Here is a 15,696-nt window from a genome sequence, read left to right as displayed (position 1 = left end):
CTCCGCTGGTCGAGAGAGTTCACCTTCTACATGTGAACCCCCAGTACACCTACGTGGTCTTACCTGATGGGTGGGAGCACACGGTCTTCGTCTGCGACGTGGCACCCGCAGGAGCAGCAGACCACTACCCCGAACACTCCCCGGTAACTATGAACCCTGTACCCGAGGTGACACCATGCACACCGAGCCCTACACAGACTCCTCACAACACTCCTATACCGTGTGTCTCACATGCGCATATACCAGGCACCTCGTACACGCGTGAGGGATCACTGACGCCTAGTGGGCTGACACCTCCAGTTAGGCCGGAACCAGCACAACCACTGTCTCCGGTGCAATCACCACTGTCCCCGGTGCAATCACAGCCGGTGCTACGTAGATTGCAGTGACAGATTCGACCACCTGATAGACTTAACTTGTAAATATACTTGTAAGAAACTTTGCCCCATGGGGACTCTCTTTTAAAACAAAGGGGGGGTGAATGTGGTGAACTATATATACATGTCTGGACCCGCCCCCCCCCCCCCCCCGCTGACTGCTCCTGTGGCTCTTCCCACTGCGTGGCTCCTCCCACGGACCCCGGTATAAAGGCGTTTGGGAACTCCGCCCCGGCCTCTGTCTCCAGGATGCAGTGTGGTGGTCAATTGCTGCTTGTACTTTCTTCCAGCCAATAAAAGCCTATATCTCGCCTCACGTCTCCAAGAGTTATTGATGGTGCATCAGTCACACAAAGAACTTCTCATTTGGAAATTATCTATAGTCCGTCCAATTACCAGTAGGGTCTCAAGCTGCGCAGTTTTGATTGCTTTGATGCAGCTATTCCTGAGCAAAATCAGTTTACAAAATAGTTCACAAAATGGAGGTTGCAGAACAGTCTTACAAAATGGTGGCCTCCATTCCTTCCACCACATGGCAAGAACAAAAAGACATTTGGTTTGTATATTTCTACTGTCCATGACATATTCCAGTTAAATGTTTTCCTCCACACTTTAGTCCATTCTTGGCCAACAACACTACACACCAACTGATTTATTAAATATTTTAGACCTTACACTGCACAACTCCCATTTTAATTATTGCTTTTCACGTTGCAGAATATAACTCCCTCAATTTATGCCTCCACCCTCTGTCAATATGTCATTTCAATTGATTCAATGATCATATGCCTATAAATTTTACCTTCACAGCACTTTCTGTGTAGCATATAAATAAAAAATAAGACCTGAATTTTTTTTTGAAGAGAGAAGTATACCTTTGATTGTAAGAATGTTTCGGTAAGTTTTATCTCAAAATATAATTCCAAATGATTAATTAGTCTAGCTTTCAGCAGTTTCTTGTTGTTATAATTGTAAATATGGTATAAAAGAAGTTCTTTACTCCTATTCTCTCTTGTTAGTTTTGAGGTGGTTGGGAATTCCTACCTGTGCTGTCACAAACTTTGAGTCTGCTCTTCACTTACTGAGTATGATGATGAAAGGGTGTGTTGTGTCTGTACAACTACCTATTAATTAAATAAAGCAAGCACACGAGGTGAGTTTAACTCATGTATTCACTTTGCAGTGACAGCAAGAGCAGATCAATGCACATCTGTAGACAACAGATCATACGTAATGCTCTAAAAGAAATAGATCCACGCATTTCACTTCCTTCCCCTTTAGGTTACTGTAACATAAAACTGTATATGTAACAAAACATCTGAGTTTCCTTTTACAAACCATATTCAAATAAACATGTTTTCACAATAACAGCCCATAACTAACTTCACTAGACTAAAGATGCAGTCTTTTGGGTGTGCTCTGTTTCTTTCAGGATATCACCTCTGGACCTATGGATTGGTGTCAGGTTTGGCAGGTGTCATGGCAAAAACTACTTTCTCTGTTGCATGTGTTATGTTGTTGTTCGTGACGTGATCACCACTGAGAGGTAAGTCAAATGGCTGTAATGTGTCCATCTTGTTGGATGCAGTCAACCCATGTGTGTTCTTCGGTTGAGCATGCAGTATCTGGTCCACATGATATCTCCATGTCTGATCTCCAACATCCATTGTGTCCATCAGTGGTTCAGTTCTTGTAGGTATCCTATCAAGTGTCCACTTCCATAAAGGGACACATTGCACACCAGTCAATTGGGCAGGGATGGGTTATAATGTGTGAGCAGTTCATCGGATATGATAAGTCTCTTTATTTCCTTGAATGCTCTTTCATATCTTTCTGACCACTCCCACTTGGCTCCTTTCTGCAACAGCGCACTCAAAGGGTGCCACACTGTTTGGGAGAAATTGGAGGTAGTGGTTCACAAGGCCCATTGTGTTGTGACATATTTTCTGGTTTGGGTGCCTGCGGCACTGCTTCAATCTTCTCTTGTGATTTACGTAAGCCGTGCTTATCAATGACATCTCCACAATATGAGATTTCATTCTTGAAAAACTCATATTTCTCTCTCTTTGCACGCAGACCATACTCACTCTTAGCCTGGTAAGCACTTCACCAAGATTCTGGGTGCGTTCTTCATCATTCTTACCAGTCACAACAATGTCATCACGGCAACATTGTATTGCTGGGACATCTTGGAGCACTTGGTTCCTTGTTTGAGTCCTCAAGCTCCATTTGCAGATAGACTTGTGACAAGTCAATCTTTGAAAACCTTTCTCCATCTGCCAAAGATGTACAGTACATAGCACAGGGTTGATGTTCACTTTGAAGTCCCTGCATATGCAAACAGCTCCGGTCTTCCCCTTCTTGAACACTGGGATAATAGGCATAATCCAATCACTACACTCAACCTTGCAGAGAATGCCAGACACCTCCAAGCTCTGAAATTTAACATCCAGTTTAGGACATAGTGCGTAAGGGACTAGGTATGCTTTATGGAATATTGGTGTTGCTGCTTCATCCAGTTCAGCTCAGTTCTGGTCTTCACACCTTTGAGTTTACCAATCCTCTTCTCAAACGCCTTCTCATTTGCATTAGGCAGCTGTGACTGTCTCTGCTTCGTGCTACCTTTGGGCTGCAATTGCCTGTTGATGACATAGTGAGAGCTTTGATTGTGTGCCAGTCTATTTGGATTTTTCTCAACCATTCACATTGGAAAAGTGCTGGCCCTCTACTTTTCAAAACATAAACTTCTAACTGCTGTGTTTTGCCTCCAAATGTCACATTCAATTTCAGTTTGCTGTTGGGAGATATTTTTTTACCTGTGTAGTTCTTTAGCATCATTGAGATATTTTCTAATGGTAGTCTATTGCAGTCAGCCTCTGAAACTATAGATAAAGCTGACCCTGTATCCATCTCCAGTTTCAGCTTTACACCAGACAAATGAATTGTGATCCATATGATTTTGGGATCTGCTTCAGTAATGCTTTACAGTTCTGGCCATGACAGCTCAGTGTTGACAGACTCTGTGTTGTCTGATTCAATTTCACATTCAGACACCCTATGTATTTGCTTAGTTTAGTGTTTGAAACTTTTCACTGTGTGTAGTTTTTCTTTTTAGTTGTGCTTTTTGTCTGACTTGCATGCTTTTTCTATGTGGCCTTGTCTATAACATTTACTGCAATCTTTTTCTTTGAACTAACAGTCATTTGCATCATGGGAGGATTTGCCACATCAATAACATTTTTGGCTCTTTGCACCATTCAGGGACATATTGTACATTTCACATTCTAAACTCTTTTCCCGTAGTTTTTCTGCATCCTTTGCTGCAGTCTCTAATGATATTGCAATGGTCAGTACCTGTTCTAAGGTTTGATCTCTTTCTGAAAGTAGTCTCTTTTGAGTGCTTTGACTATGCATGCAACATACAAGACCCCTTAATGCATCAGAAAGTCCATCTCTAAAGTCACTGTACTGGGAAAGTTTGCGCTGTTCTGCAATGCTTTCATCCTTTGACTGGTTCATTTTGTAGCATATAAACCTCTCAATTATTACCAGTGGTTTAGGGTTGAAGTGGTTTTGTAAAATTGTATCAGTTTCATAGAACATCTTGCTTGCTGGCTTTTCAGGAGTCACTAAGTTGGAAAAAGATTGTACGTTCTAACACTGTGTTGCCTTTAAGGCATTTGTTTGGTGTATTATATTTTTGCTTTAGTAATTCATTTCTTATTGTTTTCTAGTTAAAGTTAAGGTTGTTTAAAGTAAATTCGTTGTCTGTGATATATCGCGGCATGCGATGATGTCACACCTGGTTACGCCACGTCTTGTGGGAAAATACTGGTTTGGAGAAACGGGAAAGAGGGGGCTTGTGTGCGCAGGATCAACGCGAGAAAAGTTTTCTTTCTACGCACTAGAAACATCAGAGAAGCAATGCCGTAAGTTCATTAGATAATCGATATGTTGAATTAAAAATATTAATGCTGATTCTGTTAAAAGTAATGACGATTGATAAGTTTATGTTTTTTTGTTATTTAAAGAGTTGCAGATAGTTTGTGTTGATGTATTTAAAGCCAGTCGATGGCGTAGGTAGATTCTGACTGTATGTTGCACTGTAATGTAATATAGTTGTTGTGGTTTTACTTTTGCAAGTATTTATGATGTAAATGTGATGCCAAGAAGGAAACAAATACTGTATATATTTTGTATTGTTTATCAACAGTTTTCACCATACGTTAATGTGGAAGAGTGAGCAGTAAATGGTTAATCTTACTGGGACCGCCTCATTGACTGGTTTATGCTTGGTGTTTAGTTCAGAGTTCTTTTACACCTGTGCGAGAACACTACAGTGAAAAGGCGGCATTATCAGGTGTTTCAAGTGCTACGATGGAATCACGATCCAGCATCAAGTTGTTGCCATCCAGCGCCAAGAGCAGTAGGGCATCAACAAGTAAGGCTGCCCATGCAAGAACTAAAGCAGAAGCCACCAAGGTGCGAGCGTTGTACGCCGAACAAGAAGCAAAATTGAAATTGGAAGCGGCTGCCAGAGAAGCCAAAAACCAGTTGGAAAAGGTAAGGATAGAGTCAGGGTTAGAAGTGCTGATGCTACACTGAGAAGCCGAAGCTGCCAGGGTGGAAGCAGAGATATTAGAAAGTGCTGAAGAAATGCATGTTCTGGATGACGTAAAATCTACTTCAGTAAGGGCCAGATTGGAAGGCACAAGTGACTACACCCGATCTCAAATGGACTTGAAGATTCGTTCTTCCTCTCCATACTTATATGCTAACATCCCTCCTCATGAGGAGTCTCAAAGAGGACCAATTGCATCACACCCATCTGAGGAAGACAATTTACCCTTGCAACTCCGCGACGAATTCAAGAATGAAAGGACTGATGACAAATATTTCTCAACACCAAACCTACCAGATTTGGCAAAAGGAGAGGCAAAGGCTGAATTCAGAACAGCAAATTTCATAACAAATGTACACCCTCAGTCATATACCCGCCAACATATTCCCCCAGCCAGCATGCCACTTGCAGTTGAACCCATGGCACAGTATTTAGCACGATGAGATCTCATCACTCCAGGGCTATACCAGTTTGACGATAAACCTGAAAATTACTGTGCATGGTACTCCACATTCACCAATGCTATCCACGGAGTCCAGCTCAGAGCAACCCAAGAGATGGATCTTATGATGAAATGGCTGAGAAAAGAATCATGCGAACAGGTGAGACGCATACGTTTAGTGTACATCAACAACCCCAAGCTAGCCTTACGCAAATCATGGGAGAGACTTCAGGAGTGTTATGTGGCCCCTGAAATTATTGAAACGGCACTATTTCGACGTCTGGAAAATTTTCCTAAGGTGTCAGCCAAGGACCACACTAACTTAAGAGAGCTCGGAGATTTACTCATGGAGATTCAAGACGCCAAAGAAGATGGCTAATTAACTGGTCTGTCATACCTAGATACTTCATACGGGATTAGACCAATCATGGACAAACTTCCATTTGGGCTGCAGGAAAGGTGGGTGTCTGTTGGCTCAGAATACAAGGAAGAGAACAATGGTCGATTTCCTCCCTTTGAGTATTTCACTAGGTTTGTGTGCAAGGAGGCAAAGAAGCGAAACGACCTTAGCTTCATGAGTCCAGGTAGCAATACAATTTACACCAAGTCAGTTAAATCCACTTTGAATAATTTTAACATTAATAAACCTGTCTCAGTGCGTAAAACTGAAGTCTTTACAACTAACAATGACCCTAGCAAGAATTGTTCATTGCACAACAAACCCCACCTCCTCAAAAAATGCAGAATGTTTAGGAAAAAATCCCTTGAAGAGAGAATGGCCCTTCTCAAGGAGAAAAAAATATATTTTAAATGCTGTTCCTCTACCTCTCACCTTGCTAGAGAGTGTACAATCTCTGTGAAGTGCCCGGAATGTAATGGCGCTAATCACGATGGGGCCATGCATCCCGGCCCATCACCACAAACCGACAAAGCTCCTTCACCCTAACAAGAGGACGGTGGGGAGGGACAGAGTCACTCCAGGACAACTGTTGTCAGCTCGAGCTGCACAGAAGTTTGCAGTCAAGCTCAGTCAAGCCGTTCTTGTTCAAAGATCTGCCTCACTAAGGTGTACCCTAAGGGAGCCAAAGACAAGGCCTTCAAAGTCTATGTAATTCTGGATGATCAGAGCAATCACTCACTAGTCAGACCAGAGTTCTTTGACTTGTTCAACATTGAGAGTAATCAGTTCCCATACTACCTTAGAACTTGCTCAGGCAGCGTGGAAACTTATAGAAGGAAGGCAGAAGGCTTCCAGATCGAGTCTCTGGATGGTAAAGTTATCATCTGTCTCCCTCCACTCTTAGAGTGCAATGAAATTTTGAATAACCGCACTGAGATCCCGACGCCAAGTGCGGTGCTACACCAGCCACATCTCTGCCACATCGCCTAACACATCCCAGAACTGGATTCAAAAGCAGAAATACTCCTGCTATTAGGAAGAGATGTTCTTCGGGTGCACAAGGTTAGGCAGCAGGTCAATGGACCACACGATACCCCCTTTGCCCAACGCCTGGATCTGGGCTAGGTGGTGATAGGAGAGGTGTGCCTTGGCAATGTACACAAACCGACAGTTAACACACTCAAGACCAATGTGCTAGAGAGTGGCTGCCATTCAATTTTTCAACCCTGCACAAGTTTCATGTGTATCAAGGAAGCATGACAAGGCTTTAACAAATGTAAAGTAACCGACAAGACGCTGAGACAGTCAGTCTTCGCTCAAACTGAGCATGATAATAAACTTACTCCATCAACACAAGACACCATTTTTTAAAAAATAATGGACACCAAGGTCTTCAGAGACGAAGCAAATAATTGGGTCGCCCCACTACCTTTCAGAGAACCACACCAGCGCTTGCCAAACAACAAAGAACAGGCAGTCAAGCAGTTCACGACCTTGCAAAAAACCCTGAAAAGGAAATCAGAGATTCAGCAACAATACGTAGCATTTATAGAGAAGATCTTCGCTAATGGACATGCTGAAGTAGCACCGCCACTGAGGGAAGGCGAGGAGTGCTGGTACCTCCCAACGTTTGGGGTTTACCACCCACAAAAGCCCAACCAGATCAGGGTGGTTTTTGACTCCAGTGCTCAGTGCACAGGTATCTCCCTTAATGACGTGCTCCTTACAGGCCCCGACCTTAACAATACCCTTCTCGGGGTCCTGATGTGCTTCCGGAAGGAGAAGGTTGCAATCTTAGCGGACATCCAGCAGATGTTCCATTGCTTCTTAGTACAGGAGGACTATCGCAATTTCCTTCGTTTCTTATGGCACAAATGTAACTTACCTCGCACTGCCGATGAATTGGCCCAGGCAAAGGACGTCATCTTTAAAGCAACTCAAAGAGCAGCTTTTGCAAGGGAGTTTTCAACTCTCCAAGTTAATAAACCAATACCAAAGGACATCCCTTTGAGGAAATTCAACCGGATCCTGAGGAACGATATCATTTGCATTGGAGGCCGGTTAATACACTCCCACTTTCCAGCTGCAGAAAAGAGTCCAGTAATCCTGCCCAAAGACAGCCATGTGTCCTTACTGCTCACTTGCCATCACCACGAACAGGTAAGGTATCAGGGCCATCACCTGACGGAAGGAGCAATAAGGGCAGTGGGACTGTGGATCTTGGGAGGTAAAACACTGATCAATTCAGTACTCCACAAATGTCCAACCTGCAGGAAACTACGAGGGAAACTGGAAGTTCAACGTATGGCGGACCTCCCATCAGAACGCCCTGAAGCCTGCCCTCATTTACATATGTGGAGCTTGATGTATTTGGTCCCTGGACTAGCACTACGAGACGCACCAGAGGAGGACAAGCAGAGAGCAAGCAGTGGGCCATCATGTTTAGCTGCATGAGTTCAAGAGCGGTACACATTGAGGTCATCGAATCTTTGGATACTTCCAGCTGCATTAACACCCTCAGGCGCTTCTTTGCACTAAGAGGCCCTGCAAAACGGTTAAGGTCTGATTGCGGCACGAACTTTGTTGGAGTGTCCAAGGAGCTGGGGATGGACAAAACGGTGCAAAGGTACCTCAGTCAGCAGGGATGTAACTGGGAGTTTAACACACCACATGCCTCTCACATGGGAGGCGCATGGGAGCGGATGATTGGTATTGCCAGAAGGATCCTTGATTCAATGTTTCTGAAGCAATGTACCCGACTGACCCACGAGGTACTGTGCACACTAATGGCAGAGGTCACAGTCATTATAAATGAACGATCAGTCCTACCTGTGTCTCCTGACCAGGAAAACCCCTTCATACTCTCGCCATCAATGCTCCTTACGCAGAAGGCAGGAGCTCCCCCTCCACCGGGGGACTTCTCTGATAAGGATTTGAACACAAAGCAATGGAGACAGGTCCAGGCTCTGGCAAATTGGTTCTGGTCTTGTTGGAGACATGAATATCTACCTTTGTTGCAACACAGACAAAAGTGGACAGAACCCCACAGGAATCTTCAAGTTGGAAATTTAGTCCTGCTCAAGGACAAGCAAATCACCCGCAACTGCTGGCCAGAGTCACTGCCACATTCCCTGGTATGGATTGACATTCCCTGGTATGGAAGGTCAAGTTGAAAACTTCTGACCAAGGTGATGTGAGAACTTACCAAAGGCCAGTTGCAGAAGTCATTCTACTTCTACCTAAGGACTGATTTAGAGACTGAAGTTTTGTATTATGTTCATAGTGACCTTACGAAGGTCAGGCGGGGAGTGAATTGTCTTTAAGGCATTTGTTTAGTTTATTATATTTTCACTTTAGTAATTCGTTTGTTATCATTTTCTAGTTAAAGTTAAGGTTGTTTAAAGTAAATTCGTTGTCTGTGATATATCGCGGCATGCGATGACGTCACACCCGGTTACGTTGTGTCTTGTGGAAAAATACCGGTTTGGAGAAACAGGAAGGAGGGGACTTGTGTGTGATCAGCGCAAGAAAAGTTTTCTTTCTGCGCACTAGAAACATCAGAGAAACAACGCCGTAAGTTTATAAGGTAATCGATAAGTTGAATTAAAAATGTTAATGCTGATTTTGTTAAAAGTAATGACGGTTGATAAGTTTATGTTTTTTTGTTATTTAAAGAGTTGCGGATAGTTTGTGTTGATGTATTTAAAGCCAGTCGATGGCGTAGGTAGATTCTGACTATGTTGCACTTTAATGTAATATAGTTGTTGTAGTTTTACTTTTGCAAGAATTTATGATGTAATCGTGATGCCAAGAAGGAAACAAATACTGTATATATTTTGTATTGTTTATCAACAGTTTTCACCATACATTAATGTGGAAGAGTGAACAGTGTTATGATCCCAGCCCCCTCCTTTGTGAGAATCGCAAGAGCACCCATTGGGGGGGGGGGGTCAGTAGACCCAGGAAGTGGGAGAGAAAGAGACGTGCTGAATAGACACAGGAAGCGGGAGAGAGAGAAACGTGCCGAATACACGTTGCACCGGGATGCCAAATAAGGCGACAGTGACTATTGTTTCATGGAGACCACATGTAAAGCCCTCGGGCAAAGTGGGCTGGTTGAGAGAGAGATTGCATCATCCCAACCTGATTGACACCTGCGACCCCGTGAGGAAGTATAAAGGAGGGTCTAAGGGGGACAGCCCCTTCAGACGCACCAAGAAGACACGAGAGTGATCCCGCCATAGCGGGAAGCCATTCTGAAGGAAGCCACGTGTGTTAGATTCCGGGATTGGAATTTGTGGCTGGAATCGCGGAAAACCGCTTTTAACTAACATCGGGGAGGGGGAACCAACGCTCCCCCGATTCAACGGAAGCTTTATAAAGACCCGGCAAGTCTTTCCTCTTCTCCCCAATCTCTCTCTCTCTGTCGCCCCATGCGAAACCCAGCGATTCCCAAAAGGCTGAAGCCTGCAGACTTCTGAGTGACTTTTATAGTTCCAACGGACAATATATTATCCCCTAGACAACAGTAGAGCTCATTTCTTAATGATGATTATTACTATACCCGCGCTTTAGATTGAGTATTGACGACGTGCATTATCTGAATGTTTGTATTAACCTTACTTTTGTGCCCCTTTTCAAATAAAAACATTTGCAAATAGTGACATCAGACTTCAACGGACCTCTCTATATTTGCTGGTAAGTTATCCAGTTACAGGATAGGTAACAACTTGGGGGCTCGTCCGGGATTTGACACCAAACTGGGAGGCCAGTGAATCGGGCTTGTAAGTCCAAAACTTGAATCTGGTTACGCGGGTAGCCAGACGGGAAGCCAGCAAAGATGGATGTGGGTGAATTTATGAAAAACCCGACTGTGGGGGCACTAGAGGCGGCCACCAAATCAGACTTGTTAAATTTGGCGAAGGTGTTGAACCTCGCAGAAGTGAGGTCGTCCATAAAAAAGCAGGAGGTGCGAAGGGCCATAACTCAGTATTACATTGGGAAGAATGAGTTTGAAGCTGGGGTTTTGGAAGATATCCCTGAAAAGGTACCATCAAGTGGGACGGTTCAGTTAGAGGTGGAGAAATTAAGGTTGGAACATGAAATTAAGTTAAAAGAGCTGGAAGCGGCTGAGAGAGAAAGGGAGCAGGCGTTCCACCTAAAGGAGCTAGAGGCGACCCGGGACCATGAGCTCCAATTAAAGGGGTTAGAGGTGAAAAAGGAGCAGGACCAAGCTGAGAGGCAAAGACAGTATGAAATTCAGCTAAAGGAGCTGGAAGCAGTCGAGAAAGAGAAGGAATGGGCCAAGAAAGAGAAACAGAGGCAACATGACTGGGAAATGGAGAAGATGAGGAACGAACGAAGAGATCAAGGGTTAGACCGAGTGGAGCGGTTTAATGTTAGTAGGGAGTTAAGGTTGGTACCCCCGTTTGAGGAGACAGATGTTGATAGTTATTTCTTGCATTTTGAAAAGGTGGCAGTAAATCAGAAGTGGCCAAAAGAGCAGTGGGTGGCATTGTTACAAAGTGCATTAAAGGGGAAGGCCCAACGAGCATATGCGGCGTTGTCCCTGGAGGAGGGAGACGCGGAGAATTATGCTGAAGTAAAGGAGGCCATTCTCTGGACTTATGAATTGGTACCTGAGGCCTATAGACAAAAGTTTAGAAATTTAAGGAAAGGGTGGAATCAAACATATACCGAGCTAGCCCATGAGAAGGGGATGCTCTTGGACCGTTGGTGCACCACAGAAAGGGTGGACGAGGATTATGGGCGTCTCAGGGAGTTACTTTTGATTGAGGAATTTATAAGTTGTGTTCCAGAGGAGATCCGGATGTATTTGAATGAGAAGCCGGATAAGTCCATTTCAGAATTTGCTAGGTTTGCAGACGAATATGTCCTAACCCACAAGACAAAGACTTCCTCGAATTAAGGTCCCCAAGAGACCGTGGGAACGATCGAGAAAGTCCAACGAGTGAGGCAGAGGTCCCACCGGGAGCTAGCGGTAAGGTTGAGGGGGAAAGGCAAGACGGCCAGAGTTTTCTGGGTTTTACCTGTTTTCATTGTGGAAAGGAGGGGCATATTGCATCTCGATGCTTTGCTCCGAGGAAAGAGATAGAAAGAGGGAAAGCCGCTGTCCCTATCGGGTGTGCCATGGTAATCAGCAAATCGACCAGAGAGCTGAGGGTAGACAGAGTACGAGAAGGCTCTGAGAGCTGTCTGTCACACAGAACCGTGTCTGTGACGGAGGGAGACACACCAGTTTCCGTACGAATCTGGAGAGACACGGGGGCTGCACTGTCACTGATCAGCAGTAAGGTACTAGAATTTAGTCGGAAAACGGGCATGGTAAAGGTGGAAGGAATAAATAAAAGGATAGAAATGGTGTCCTTATATAAAGTCATTCTGGATTGTGAGCTGGTGTATGGATCAGTTGAAATAGGGGTGCCCTCAGAATTCCCGAGAGCTGACGTGGACATCCTGTTGGGAAACGACTTAGCAAGGGGTAAGGTTTGGTCAGCAATGCTGCCGACCTGCCGACCGGCGAGTGTGGTGGCCCCGCCACTAGCGCCCAAGGACCATCTCGCCGGCGTGGTCACTCGCAGCATGTCGAGAGAAGCAGCTGAGAACGAGAGCAGTTTAAATCTGGCCAGTTTTGATTTGGCTGAGACGTCTTTGCTGACCATGTGCCATGAGAGTTTAGAGGGTGGTAAGACGAAGAGTAGTAAAGTGAAAGGGGGTAAGGGAGAGGAGATAGATCTGCCCTTAGCGAAGAGAAAGGTCCTAAAGGTAGGAAAAAAAGATGAGAAACAGATAAAGCTGTTAAAAGGTCCAGAGTTGGACATGGATGATCTGTCTGGTTTGGCAGAATTGTTTGAAGAACTTGAGAGTTCTAAAGGTGTTCCCGATAATGAGAGGAGGGCAGTCCGAGATGGAAAGGGTACCCTTGCCTCAAAGGAGTCTGCTGAAAAGGCCGAGGAGGTTGTTTCAGCTCGCAGGGTTGTGCCTTCTCCGGGTGGGAGCTGCCCAGAGAGTAACTGGAAGGATTGGGGGAAGTTAGAATTTGAAAAAGGTACGGGTGTTGAAAGCCTGGAAGAGGCCAATGTCCCGTTTGAGTGTGTCCAAGATGGGGATGCACGTGGTGCTGAACGTGGTAACGGAGCTCAGAAGAAGTCTGAGGTATCTGATTCAGTGGAACGGGGCGGCCGTCCTTGTGGGTCAGATAGATTTGGTTCTGTGGGAAAAGGGTTAACCTTGGTAACCGGGGGAGGTGTGAGTTCCCCGGTGTTTGTACTCGAAGGTGGGTTCAAAGTTAACGCAGAATTTAAAAATGGGGGAATGAGGATTGTTGTTGAAGGAAACAGAAAGTCTCTAGTTTCCAAGTCGAAGGAAGAAATCTTAAACCTGGCAGATCGCTCACAGAGTGAGCCGGGGGATAGCGGGGGCCCCCCACTCTACTGTTATGCCAGGATGGGGTGTGAAGAGGCCGCCTTCGACATGCTAGTCGAGTGAAGAGTTCGAATTAATCACCAATAGCCTGAAGGGTACTGACAAAAGGGCCAGCCACCTGGGTAAAATCAAAGAATTGGGTGGAAATGATCTAAGTTTGGGGCATGGTGTTGCTAAAATAACCCTGATGAACGAGGCGGGCGGGAGTTCACCACGCAAAAGTACTCAAGTTCCCCACGGGGGGGGGGACTCGCCAGAAAAGAGGCGACGGTTAATGGGGATGCCATTGTTAGCCAGCAAAGCAGGTTGAATGGGTTTACGTCAAAGCCTGTGAATAATAAAGATAGCCCCTTTGGAGACCTGCCGGTTAAGTAAAACGACTGAAACGATTAGTATTCGCATAAACTTTTGTAAATGCACCTAAACTAAGGCCACACCTCCTTAGTTTTGTTGCTGAAAAAAATAAATAGGTGGTTATTGAATTGAGATCTGATGCTACAAGACTTTAGTATGGTATGCGATGTTAAGATATTAAAGAAAGGGACACTGTAATCCTTAACTATTTAGATACTGACTTGAATGTATAACGGTAGTACTCTGTGAAAAGAAAAACTTGTGTATTGTGTTAGATTCAAAAATCCTGTAAGACCGTGTACCACTCCGTTTTAACCGGTGGTAAAAACGTTTTTAAGAGGGGAGGTGTTATGATCCCAGCCCCCTCCTTTGTGAGAATCGCAAGAGCACCTGTTGGGGGGGGGGGGGGTGGTCAGTAAACCCAGGAAGTGAGAGAGAGAGAGAGACGTGCTGAATAGACACAGGAAGTGGGAGAGAGAGAAAAGTGCCGAATGGCACGTTCCACCGGGATGCCAAATAAGGCGACAGTGACTATTGTTTCATGGAGACCACATGTAAAGCCCTCGGGCAAGGTGGGCTGGTTGAGAGAGAGATTGCATCATCCCAACCTGATTGACACCTGCGACCCCGTGAGGAAGTATAAAGGAGGGTCTAAGGGGGACAGCCCCTTCAGACGCACCAAGAAGACGCAATAGCGATCCTGCTGTAGTGGGAAGCCATTCTGAAGGAAGCTACGTGCGTTAGATTCCGGGATTGGAATTTTTGGCTGGAATCACGGAAAACCGCTTTTAACTAACATCGGAGAGGGGGAACCCACGCTCCCCCGATTCAATGGAAGCTTCTTAAAGACCCAGCAAGTCTTTCCTCTTCTCCCCAATCTTTCTCTCTCTGTCGCCCCATGCGAAACCCAGCGATTCCCAAAAGGCTGAAGCCTGCAGACTTCTGAGTGACTTTTATAGTTCCAACGGACAATATATTATCCCCTAGAGTAGACAACAGTAGAGCTCATTTCTTAATGATGATTATTACTATACCCGCGCTTTAGATTGTGTGTTGACGATGTGCATTATCTGAATGTTTGTATTAACCTTACTTTTGTGCCCCTTTTCAAATAAAAATGTTTGAAAATAGTGACAACAGACTTCAACAGACCTCTCTATCTTTGCTGGTAAATTATCCAGTTACGGGATACGTAACAACAGTAACTGCTTAATCTTACTGGGACCGCCTCATTGACTGGTTTATGCTTGGTGTTTAGTTCAGAGTTCTTTTACACCTGTGCGAGAACACTACAAGCACCATTAATTTAAGAAGCATGGAGACATTCATTTTTTCATCCATGTCATTCACGTGACAATACAGTTCAACCCTCTCAATATACGATTCTCAGTCCTCATAAGCACTATCAAATTCATTAGCTTTCCTAACTAAGGCTATCAACATGTTATTTTTACTTTAGATTTTCTAACTGTGCGTCTCTGTGTGTATTATGCAGTTACTCATACAACCCTTTGTTAATGTCCATGATGGTCTTTTCTATATTGTTTCACTCTTTCCTCTAGCTGTCGCTCTCCCTTCTTCCAAAGTCTGCTGTCCTGTAACCATCAGTGCAGTTGGTGATATTTGTTAACATTCAGGTTCGTACTCTTCGACAATCTATTGGGTCTGTATAACTACATATCAATTAAATAAATCAAGCACACAGGAGGTGAGGATAACTCATGTATTCACTTTGCAGTGATAGAGACATCAGATCAATGTGCATGCATAGAGAACAGACCATTTTGCTTAGGTAAGTTATCAGTCCTGAGGTAGTCCCTAAGGGTGTCTTTGCTCTGAAAGAAATATCAGAAGATCAGAAGATAGTATATCGTGAGTTGCAAATGAATATACTTTTTCAGAAGCATCATGCCTTTAAATGTATATCAGCCTAGAGACTGGATTTTCTCTAATTCAGCTGCACTAGAATATCTCTGTACGAAGTGCCAGTGCAAAATTGTGCTCCCTTCAAATAATTAGCTAACAAAAATGTGCAAAATCATTAACTTGGTTTACA

This window comes from Hypanus sabinus, chromosome 9, assembly GCF_030144855.1.
Source record: "Hypanus sabinus isolate sHypSab1 chromosome 9, sHypSab1.hap1, whole genome shotgun sequence".
Lineage (NCBI taxonomy): Eukaryota > Metazoa > Chordata > Chondrichthyes > Myliobatiformes > Dasyatidae > Hypanus > Hypanus sabinus.
The sequence above is the reverse complement of the archived record's forward strand: the minus strand, read 5'-3'. Positions refer to the sequence as shown.